Raw genomic sequence first — 11,591 nt, forward strand, 5'->3', positions numbered from 1 at the left:
GATTAAACCCGGTGTTACTTCCTTCCAGCGCCCTCTCCATCCTCACCATGTACATCATAAACAGCAGCGGGGATAAAGGGCACCCTTGCCTCAGTCCCTTGTTGATATGAACTTTCTCCGCGCTCCTCATCCCTTAACATTCAACGCAAACGGTGTTTTCTAGGTAAATCTCTCTCAAAAGCTGTATACAATCGTTACCTAAGCCTTCCCCTTCCAGAATATCCCACAAAATGTTGCGGTCTACGTTGTCGTAGGCTCCTGTAATGTCTAAAAAGGCCACATACAACGGTCTGCTTTCTGCTTTTGATATTTCAATACACTGAGTAAGAACAAACAAGTTATCGTCCAAACGCCTACCTATTCTGAAGCCATTCTGAAGCTCTCCCAAAATGCCATTATTCTCTGTCCATGCTTGAAGCTTTAATTTGATTGCCTGCATTGCTAGCCTGTATATTACCGACGTAATGGTCAACGGTCTATACGAGTGAATTCTGTCTTTCTCCCCCTTACCTTTATAAATTAAATTCATTCTACTTTGTCGCCAACTGTCTGGTATCCGTCTATCTTTTAAAGTTTTTTCCACTGCTTTCACCAGAGCTTCCTTACTTTTTGGTGCTAGTTCATTTATCAGCTTAACGGGAACCTCGTCTAGCCATGTGGCTGTGCGCTTAGGAATTTTCTCTTCCGCTTTCTTCCAGTTTAAATTTGTCAGAACCAGCTCCTTTTCCTGAGTCTCTTTCATGCTCTTTTTTTCCTCAAATACAACCTCGTCATTGCCTTGGAAAGATTCGGCTGTTATTTTTCGGATGTAATTTATTGCCGCTTCTCCTTCCAGTCTGCTTTCATCTTCGTCTAGGATATGTTGTTGTGTTGTTGTTGACTCCCTGCCTAATAATTTTATGTGGTTCCAAAATATTCTAGGTGCGGCCTTCTTTTTCTCACGTATTTCTGACAACCAACGTTCACTTTCACCTTTTAATTTTGCTTGCACCAGTATTTGAACCATAGACTTTTTCTCCCGGTATATTTCCCATTTACTAGTTACTTCATCCTGTGACAACTGCGCCTTCTTTGCCTGCCTGTGCTCTCGAGATGCTTTCTGTCGTTCGGCGATCGCTTCTCGTATCTCCTTGTTCCACCAGCTTTTTGGTTTATTTTTTCTATTCCAACGAACATGTTTCTCTTTCCGTATTTCTGTCGTTATTACACTTAGAAGCTCACCATATTCCCACTCTTTACTTGGCCATTTGCCAAGTTCTTCCTCAACTCTAGTGATTGTGTTTGCTATTTGTTCAGCGTTCAAATGTGGACTCGCCATTTTGCTCTCCTTGCTCTATTTCCCAACTACATATCCCATTTTCAATATGATGCGTTTATGGTCACTCCCTATGCTGTTAAACCCTTCCTCATCGATGACCATTTCTCTCAACTTATCATGAACTCCTTCTGTCATCAGACAGTAATCAATGGTTGATTGCCGGTTTCCCACTGCCCACGTGACCTGTCCTTCAAACTTAGGCCCTGTATTCACGATCACGAGGTTATGTTGCTCACAAAGGTCCAGCATTGACTTCCCGTTATTGTCGGTATAGCCATCTAAATCCTGTATGTGGGCATTCATGTCACCTAATAGGACAATTTCAGCACCACTCCCGAAACCCTTAATATCAGCGCTTATGCATTCCACTAACTCTTTATTCTTCTCTGTGCAATTTTTTCCGGTCCACAAATACGTAACGCCCAGCCAACTTTCTTTCCCACTCATTGTACCTGATAACCAAAGATGCTCTTGACATTGTGAATTTACTCTTTTCCATTTGGCTCCCTGATGGATGAGCGTTCCGACTCCCCCTCCCTTTCTTTCCGACTTAGTTCTGTTGCACCCTTCCCAAACATAATTCTCAATAACTGGCGGCTCTTCTGAGTCTCTAAGGTGCGTTTCTGTAACCGCATACACCCCTATTTGTTCTCTGTGTAACTGCTCCTCAATCTCTGCCCACTTTTCCTTTCTTCTGCCGCCCTGCATGTTTATGTAGCCTATTGCATGGCGAGCTCTTTTTCTTGTTTTCCTCCTTTTTCTATTATCGACGGCGATGCTCTTCTGATGTTCCCCTAGGGGACCTTCTTCATTACTATCTACTCTGACCTCCTGAGCGCCTGCGGGCTCCCTAAAAAAGCAACAGCGCGACCACCAAGTCGCCAGCCCACCTCTCGTGCTAACCAGTAATTGAAGTGGATCCCGTCTCGTTTAAAACCACCACAACTTCTCACTTCCCTGTTTACTTCGACAACCTCGAAGCCTTTCTCTCGGCTCATTTTCCAGATTGCCTCATTAGCAGCCACTACGGCTCTTTGTACGTGACTGTCACGCACAGGCACCTCCGGTACCGTGCACACCACGATCTGCACCTGAGGGGATAGCTCACGCAAGTCGTCCACCCCCTTCGCCAAGCTCTGGGCTAGTCCTGGCCCTTTCCTGTTTAGGACGTCATTTAGCCCACCTGCTACTATGACGAGGTTGCGCACGTGGGCATTTTCCGCGAGCTTTTCTTTTGCTCGCTCCATAATAGAACCAAGTGTGCGCCCTGGAAATGTCCCTACCGCCACTCTTCTGTCGCCTTTCACCCTCTCCACAATTGCTTTTGAGCACCCAGCCAGGTTTGAATCGCCAGCGATAATGCCATTTCACTTTCTCTTACCTCTCCCTGCTTCCCTTTGTCATTTTCCGCGTGATTCGGACTCGACAAGGGGGATTGTCCCCTGGGCTCCAGCTTTTTCCGCGTAGCGGCCTCAAGGTAGGTGCTGCTCTTTCCAGCTAACCTCTCATCACCCTGCCTGCGTTCGACGTATTTCTCTGACCCTACCTTGCGTCGGGGGTCTGCGTTCCATTGTCACGCACATTGTCTTTCACAATGGCGGCCCTGTTCAGCTTTTCCTCGGCTGCTTCAAGCCTTTTTTCAACTACCTTCCGTGCCTCACGCTCACTGTTTAGCTCATTTTTGAGCTCTTGCACCTGTTTGAGAAGCTCTTCCTGTAAAGCCTCCATTTTCTGCAGCCTAGTATCGACATCACATTGTGTGCCGGTTGTTTCGACGCTCTCTCCATTCTCACCCGTCTCCTCATCTGCCTTGAGGGACCCCCCCCACCCCCGTACTGCCTGCTTTACCGGCTTTCTCGCCATATATTGCACGGCTTTTTGCAAATACTATAATACTATATCAATGCAGAGCACGTGCCTTTTAGAAAAAAACGATACGCACAGGATCCAAATCCTCAAAATGCCGCAAAGCAACTGTCACCACTGTTTCAAAAATAAACAATGTCGCAGAAACCGAAGGTATGACACGCTCTCGCACGCGCTCAACCACGCGGCCACGCTCTCACTTTTCTACCAAACACGCACAGTAAAACCGCTAATAGCTATTTGTCTTGCCACTTCCAAGCTACTAGTTAAAGACTACAAACACTCAACGTCCCACCCGGCTGCACGTGTTGGAACACGTGGCACGAAAGGACGCTCTAATCATCCTGCAAAACAAATTTACACGAAACACACCCGCGCACCCGAAATACGAGAGACAAAAAAAGGGAAAGAAAAGGAAAACCCCCCAATTACTATTTAAATGCAAAAAACCAGCAAATAAAAAACAGAAGCAAGCTCAAAGCATGCACAAAAACTTATGATTTCGTCGTCGCCACGGAGCCCCGAAAAGCACGTCCATCCGCCACAAAATCCAAACGATCGGGCGAGTGGCACGCCACCTGTGGGGGCAGCGCCGTACATTGCGAGGAGGGGGTCTTCTGTGTTTTCCGCAAGATGGCTCTGCGTGTGCGGCAAGCGCAGAAGAAATGTAGCGGAAACGTACCTCGCTGCGCGTTTAACTGCGACTTCTGTAATTTACATGCTCATAATTAGATATACACTGCAGTATAACTTTCTACGGCACGTTTCTAAGGCAACACCGCATTCACTAGAGGCGCTTTTGTCCCACTTTGAACCATCGAACTCATGGCTGTGTGGTAGCGTGTCACACTCCGGAGATCCTGGTGCGATTCCCACCCAGCCCCTGTTGCAAGTTGTTTTTATTGAAGTAATGCCTTCCGGGATTTTTCGCTCACGGCCAACGCCGCCGACACCGCCTTTTCAGCGACACGAGCTCCTTAACGCTGTCGCGTAACACTGTACCTGTACTTCCGCTCAACTAGGGAGTGGACAGGAGCCGCGATCATGAGCGTCCATCACTGTCATTTCATCCACGTCCTTCTAACACCTGTAAATTTCTGCCTCGCAACATGGCGCCTCGAGGCGATGCCTTTGATCGCCGCGATTTGTCTGTCATCTGCCGGTCGCTCTGCCGTGATCTCTGCTACAGACAGACGGCGCCAATAGGTTTTTTTCTACCGAGCGCATTGTTTTTTGACGAGCAGCCAGCGACTCGTCAGAGCACTCTTTCAAAATGAGGTCTCGGGAAATTTGATTGGATTCACATCTCAACAATTCCAAGCTTCACCGAAATTTTTTATATGTGCACTAACTAGGGTTGCAGCTCTACAGTGTTAGCAGTCATAGTTCTAAACTTTCCCGCATTTCGTTAAAGCGCGTTGCTTTACTAACAATCGGAAGGGAAGCATAAACAGAACAAAGAGGATGTTTAGGTGAACCCGAACAGGACCTTTATCACTCTTGTTCACACCGGAATAAAATCAGTAAGGAAATATAACGATTTGCAAATTAGTTTAGCCAACTGTTCAGAAGCTGCTCATCCATGCATTACTATTTACATTTAACACAGGCTACATGGCCACTGCTTTGTGGAGGGTCAGTGCTCTTTCTCTGAAGTCGACTTAACAGAAGACAGTGATAAGCGAGTAGTAATATTTAATGCAGGAAAAGTATGCAACTTACGTCCATCCTTCGACTGGCGAAACCTTTTATCTACATAAAGCTCCTACAAAAAATGTATGCTGGCAATTTGTGGAGATTCTGAGCAGCTTATTAAACTTAAATTAAGAAGACAGCTATCAATAAATGTGCTAGCACTAACCTTCGGCGCACTTTAATCTATTTAAAAAGACTCGTAGATTGTGGACATTTTGTCCTAAACCTGACATATTGAGAACTTCAAAAAAATTAACAGCAGAAAGAGCGGCTATGATGTCAGCCTCAAGGCGTCGGTAGTATAATAATTTCTATAAAGCAATTAGAAATAGACGCGTTCTTTACTAAGAATAATCTTTCAGAAGTTTCATGAATAATTGCAGACTCTATTGAACAAACACTTTACTTATATGCCTGCGGCTGTTCAGTATTTCCATTCTGTTTTATTCAAGTGTTATTACACTAAGCCACGTGACATTGCTGACGTAAGATTTCTTTACCTTCGTACACATTTATCATGTCTACTGTTCTACATTGGCGTTATATTTTATGAAGGCAAAAAATGAAAGGCTATCCAGGATTGATAACTTTCAAGTTCATGAACTTGCATAATGTAGAAAATTTTTATCTCGGTTTATTCAGCACTGCTTTATTTTGGACAAAGTGGAGGTAATTGACTGGTATGCCTACCAAATAAAAGAAAGAAATTAGTGAATATGAAGAATTCTAAACACATTTTAATGTTGGGAGGAGTTGTGCGACTTTTAAGAGAAAAACTACGTTAGTGTGAGTCACTGTGTAGCGCGAAAAAAAATATTTCAGCCTGGTAGCAATATCGTAATATAAACACTGAAAAACTGGCTACGTTGCTTTAAGAGCGTTATATAGGTTAGATAACCGTTGGACCGTTAGGGTTACAGAATGGTTACCAAGAGAAAAGAAGCGCAGGTCGAGGACGGCAGAAAACTGGGTGTGGCAATGAGATTAGGAAATTCGCGGGCGCTAGTTGGAATCGGTTGGCGCAGGACAGGGGTAATTGGAGATTGCAGGGGAGGCTTTCATCCTGCAGTGGACATAAAATAGGCTGATGATGGTGATGAGGATGATGAACAGCGTTATATGTGTTTAGCTTCATTATAGTGCGGCAGTGCTACTCAATCCGCTTTAAAAAATATTAAAAGCTTTGGATTTGATTCATTACCTTTAATTGCTAAGCTTCAAAGCGATACGAGCCCAACTTGCATATGCCTCTGTCCAAATGAGTTAAATATTTGCGGGCCCGGTGTCCGGACAAATTACGCACCTTTGCTAAAAGAAAACGCTCGTTTTGAACACGTTGCACATCCAAACTTATTGCAACATAATTGAGAACGAAACCAATTAAAACAAGTGAACAAAGGCTCAGGTGTATCACCATTGTCGATGAAAAAATAGCCGCTTTCAATTTGCCGGTAGCATTTTCATAAAACATAAAAACTACGAACGACTGAAGACTCTGAAACCCGGTTAATGTCTTGAGAGGCGTGTACTATATATTATTCCTGGTAATGTTATTAGTGCAGCAATATCTTTCGATGGAAAATTTTGGCAACAAACTGTTTCCTTTCCAAGCCTGCAGCTCTTTGTTGTAGCTGAAGAAATATACTTACCGTGGGTTACATTTTTGTTTGTCACAAATGTTGTTGTAAATATTGTTGTTTTTGGCGCTGCTACCAAATAACTTGCATGGCGTGCTATTGATTCATGTACTAATTGTTACAATACAGCCCAGTCTACTTTTTGAAAAATTTTTTGGAGCTTGAAAAAACATGGGCGGAAACGTTGTTTTCTCCAAGAACCCTTTCCTAAATTGCCGTCACACATTCCTAGCCAAGAGCAACAAATTAGTCTTTCTATATGAAGCCCTGCTTTTTGTGACAGTGAGAACATGTGAGTGGAGCATGCAGTCCTGGTTTTAATGTTCATAGAAACCAATTGCTGTTAATCCGGACGAATGAAATAATTGTTTTACGTTGGCGCATTTGCGAGTTACGACAACCTGAAACTTCTGTGGTTATCGATTTGGTCCTGCTACCGCATAGAGGCTTGTAACGCGTTCGAGCACAGGCTTTAGTTACGGCAACACAGCGACGCATCACAGTCATAAATATATTCTTGATTCAATGCAGCATGCACCTCTCAGTTGGCGTTTGTGGACACGAGAGGCCCCGAAGGTCTCCCTGATAAACCACATCGCCACGTGGCTGTCGTACAAGGCCTATCAAAGCAGCGCTGCATCGACGAAGCGCAGGTGGACACCGACGGATCTGCAATTGACTTCGGAGCAACTTTTCTTTGTGTCTCACTGTGTGCCTTGGTGTTCGGACAAAAAGGAAGACCTCGCGGCGCGCCAGCGTTGCGTACAACCTCTGCTGAACATGCCAGAGTTTGCCGATGCTTTCAGATGCGGTCCCAACGATAGGATGTTCAGCAGCTCTAAGTGTCCGTTTCTCTAGCGGCTCTCTTGAGAAGCTGCGCCAATGGCGATCACTGGCGAATCGCACTTCCAATTTATACCAGAGGCACCATAGCCATTGGAGTTATAGAGGCACTGCGGCAGAGACTTCTGGTCGTTTCGAAGAGGTAAATATATTTCAGAGCTGGTATGATCTAGAATTTTCGCACTGCGTTACCATATTACCTTACAAAATTATGTTGCCTTCGCTCCAGCTGTACAACAGCTATGCTAATGCTACGCAATTGTTCTAGCGTGTCGTGGAACATTTGTTTAGTCTTACAAACAATCTTTCCTGCTCATTTCACCAACACTGTAGTAGCAAAAACATCATATTTATTTCCCCAATGAACATATTTAGAACTGCGGCGAACAAAAACATTTTTCCCAACAAAATAAGCATTAGCTTTTCTTTGTCTTATGCTACAAAAAAGTTTGTTTGTATATCCGCATACCTTCACCATCTCTAAAATATAACTGGATACGCAAATGAGCTCCTTCTTCAGTGTGCTGTTCCGGCTATTATGACGTTTTGATGAATAGTACGAGGTACCAGATTCGACTTCATGCCGATCGACTGGTATTCTCAAAACGACTGAACAGAGAACAAGAAACATCGTTTATCCGTCTCTTATCGCAAGTTGAACAAGATATAATCTGGCTATTTGTAATGCATGGCCTGCTACAACAGCCTTTATCCTAGCCACCGTTTTTCTCTGTTGATTCGCGGGAAATACTTTCCGTTTTTTCTTGTCAGCATCCTATTTGTAAGCTACACTGCGCTCTGTATAATTTTTCATATTGTCACGTGGTTGTAAATGTGCGTCTCTGCAGGTATTCGAAAAGACATTTTGGCGATAAATTACAACTACAAGTTGTTTTCTTGAAGGAAGGCATCGGAAAAGCTCAATTATTTATTGTGCTTGTCTTTGTGGTGAAGCTAGAAAAGTCCACTTGGACGCCATCTGATTGGCGAAAAAAATATCTTAATTTACACACGTACGCAGCAAAGAAAACAATCCTTCTGACAGGCGACGGGGCGAAATATCCAGCTTTGACCACGTTCCTGCAGGGAAACTATATTGTTTCAAGGATATCCATCAAAGAACCTTTGGCATATGTATTGATGTATCGCTCTTCCCAACTCCCTTTATACCTTTGAAGAAACCCACAGAAGCTCTTTATGATAAATGCATTGTGTGCTATACACCATCGGAACAACTGCTATGGCATTGGTATGTAAAAACCCTGAGAGCCACGAAATCTCTTTTTCGGGACAATGTGGCATATGTATACAGTGCGTATACGTATACTTAAAGGCCGTGGTATCGAGGACAGTCTCGGTGAGACGCACGTTCCTTGCCTGACATTGAACTGCATGACGCGTATTAGGAGCGGGCCACGCTTGGCAGCCGCGGTCCGCTCCTGGTCGGTCGTATTCGCCCGCCGTCGCCGCGCATATTTTCGCTGCTGCTGCCGCCGACGCTGCACACTTCTTCGTCGGTGCACCACAGCGGCCACAAAGTCATAGTCACTGTGGCAACGAATGAGACAAAATAAAAAACGATACCAACCACGAATTTACGTGTACGTGCCTTTGTTCAATCAGTAGAGTGTCACGTAGTGGGGACGGTATAGAACACTGCAGCACTACTGTGAATGATGAAACTAACTTTTATTCGGCGATCCTGTGCCCCCCCAAAAAAAGACAGGCTATACTTAAAGCACAAATATAGCAGCGATCACAGTCGGCAATCGTCGAAATCTGATATGCCGCTCAAGCGCGTTGGCTTTTATACACGAGTCATCCAACATTCCAGAGTAATCGCTGGTGCCCGCGTGTCTTCCAGAAAGTTGTACACCGCTCGCATCGCACACACATGCAATCAGATTACACAAAGTTCGGTGACAACAGAGAGCGGACAGAACCATCGATAAAACTCCAGAAACTTCCAATGCATGCAGGCGCGTCCCGCGCTGAGCGATAACATATTTTAGACTTTAAAATACTCACCCGAAAGAGATAAACAAGTCCACGTGTCAATGCTCCCGTTTCAAAAAGCATCGTCTCGATGCTATAAACATAAGGAGAAAGAAACACAGAAGGTCACTTATCAAAGAAACCAAGTCCAAAGTAACACATTCAAAAAAAAGAGTCCAAAGGTTCCCAGTTACGCGAAGTCCAAAAGTTCATTAGCACTGGTGGAACGGCTTAAATCGCACAGCGTGGACTAGCTCAGGTCGTGAGCGGCGCTGCTGTGATAGTGAAATGCCGACTGGTACGACCTCGTATTCGAGTGCGCCAATAGGTCGGATGATTTTGTAGGGCCCTAAATAGCGGCGTAAAAGCTTCTCGCTATGTCCACGTCGGCATATTGGGGTCCAAACCCATGAGCGGTCGCCGGGCTGGTAGTCGACGCAGCGTCGTTGGAGCTTGTAGTGTCGGCTGTCGGTCCTCTGTTGGTTCTTGATACGCAGGCCGGCGAGCTGTCGGGCTTCTTCGGCGCGCTGGAGATAGGTGGCGACGACAAGATTCTCTACGTCGGTGACGTGCGGCAGCATGGCGTCGAGAGTCGTCGTCGCGTTCCTGCCGTAAACCAGCTTGAACGGGATGATCTGTGTTGTTTCTTGCACCGCCGTGTTGTAAGTGAAGGTTACGTACGCCAGGACGGCATCCCAGGTCTTGTGTTCGACGTCGACGTACAATGCTAGCATGTCGGCGAGGGTCTTATTCAGGCGCTCCGTAAGACCATTTGTCTTCGGGTGGTTGGCAGTTGCCTTCCTGTGGTTTGTCTGACTATATTGCAGAATGGCTTGGGTGAGCTCCGCTCTAAAGGCCGTTCCTCTGTCGGTAATGAGGATTCTGGGGCGCCAAGTCACAGCAGAATGCTCTCGACGAAGAATTTCGCCACTTCGGCTGCACTGCCTTTCGGCAGAGATTTCGTTTCAGTAAAGCGGGTGAGGTAGTCCTTCGTCACGAGGATTCATTTATTTCCCGATGTTCTACGTCGGGAAAGGTCCCAGCAAATCCATCCCGGTCTGCTGAAAAGGTAGGCAAGAAGGCTTGATCGGCTGTAGTAATTCCGCTGGCCTTGTTGGTGGTGTCTTGCGTCGCTGACAATCTCGGCATGGCTTGACGTAACAGGCATCGTCGGTGGTCAGGCGCGGCCAGTAATACCTTTCCTGTATCCTCGATAGCGCCCACGAGAATCCGAGATGTCCAGCAGTCGGATCGTCATGTAAGGCGTGCAGTACTTCTGTACGCAACGCTGAGGGAACAAGAAGGTAGTTCGCGCGGACTGGTGAGAAGTTCTTTGCTAATAGGTTGTTTTGAAGTGAGAACGAAGACAATCCTCGCTTATAGGCCCTAGGGACAACGTTGGTGTTCCCTTCCAAATACGCGACGAGGTTTTTTAGCTCCGAGCGAAGTGTCACACGCTTATTATTCCAAGGAAGGAGTCGTGATCCTCGTCATCATGCGGCGGTGGCTCAATGGGGGCGCGTGATCATCAGAGTGTTTTTCTCTGGACTTGTAGATTACAGTGATGTCATATTCTTGTAGTCTGAGCGTCAGCCACGCCAGGCATTGTGAAGGTCCCCTCAAATTCGCTAGCCAACACAACGTGTGATGGTCGCTGACTACTTTGAATGGCCTGCCGTATAGGTAATGGCGGAATTTCGCTGAAGCCCAAATGATGGCGAGGAATTCCTTTTCGGTCGCAGAATAGTTGCCTTCCGCCTTTGACAACGACCGGCTAGCGTAAGCTATCACACGTTCAAGTCCGTCTTTTCTCTGGACTAGGACGGCACCGAGGCCTAAGCTACTGGCGTTAGTGTGGATTTATGTAACGGCGTCCTCGTCGAAGTGAGCGAGTACCGGTGGCGACTGCATGTGTTGTTTGAGTTCTTGAAATGCGTCGGCCTGCGGCGTTTCCCGCTTGAACTGCAAACTTGAATGCTACAGAGTAATCGCCGGTGCCCGCGTGTCTTCCAGAAAGTTTTACACCATTCGCGTCGCGCGTACATGCAGTCAGATTACACAAGTTTTGGTGACAACAGACGGCGGATGAACCGTCCATAATATTCGAGAAACTTCCGATATACGTGCAGGTGCGTAATCTCAATACAGCTTCGTATGTTATCCTACTTCGCAGAGGGGAAGGGTACTCAGTTTTTTAAGCAGACATGCAATGATATTGCACGTGCTCACGATTGTGT

General features: G+C 45.9%; 1 long non-coding RNA gene across 1 annotated transcript in view; it reads left to right on the plus strand.

Moving 5' to 3' along the window:
• LOC129387167 (uncharacterized) overlaps positions 1–7,322 on the plus strand; it is a 33,803-nt gene extending 26,481 nt beyond the window's left edge. Inside the window, exon 3 of the long non-coding RNA XR_008614458.1 lies at positions 7,048–7,322. This is a non-coding gene — a long non-coding RNA (uncharacterized lncRNA). The remainder of the gene's footprint in view (positions 1–7,047) is intronic.
• Positions 7,323–11,591: the final 4,269 nt, after the last annotated feature.

This window comes from Dermacentor andersoni, chromosome 2, assembly GCF_023375885.2.
Source record: "Dermacentor andersoni chromosome 2, qqDerAnde1_hic_scaffold, whole genome shotgun sequence".
In the NCBI taxonomy this organism is placed as follows: domain Eukaryota; kingdom Metazoa; phylum Arthropoda; class Arachnida; order Ixodida; family Ixodidae; genus Dermacentor; species Dermacentor andersoni.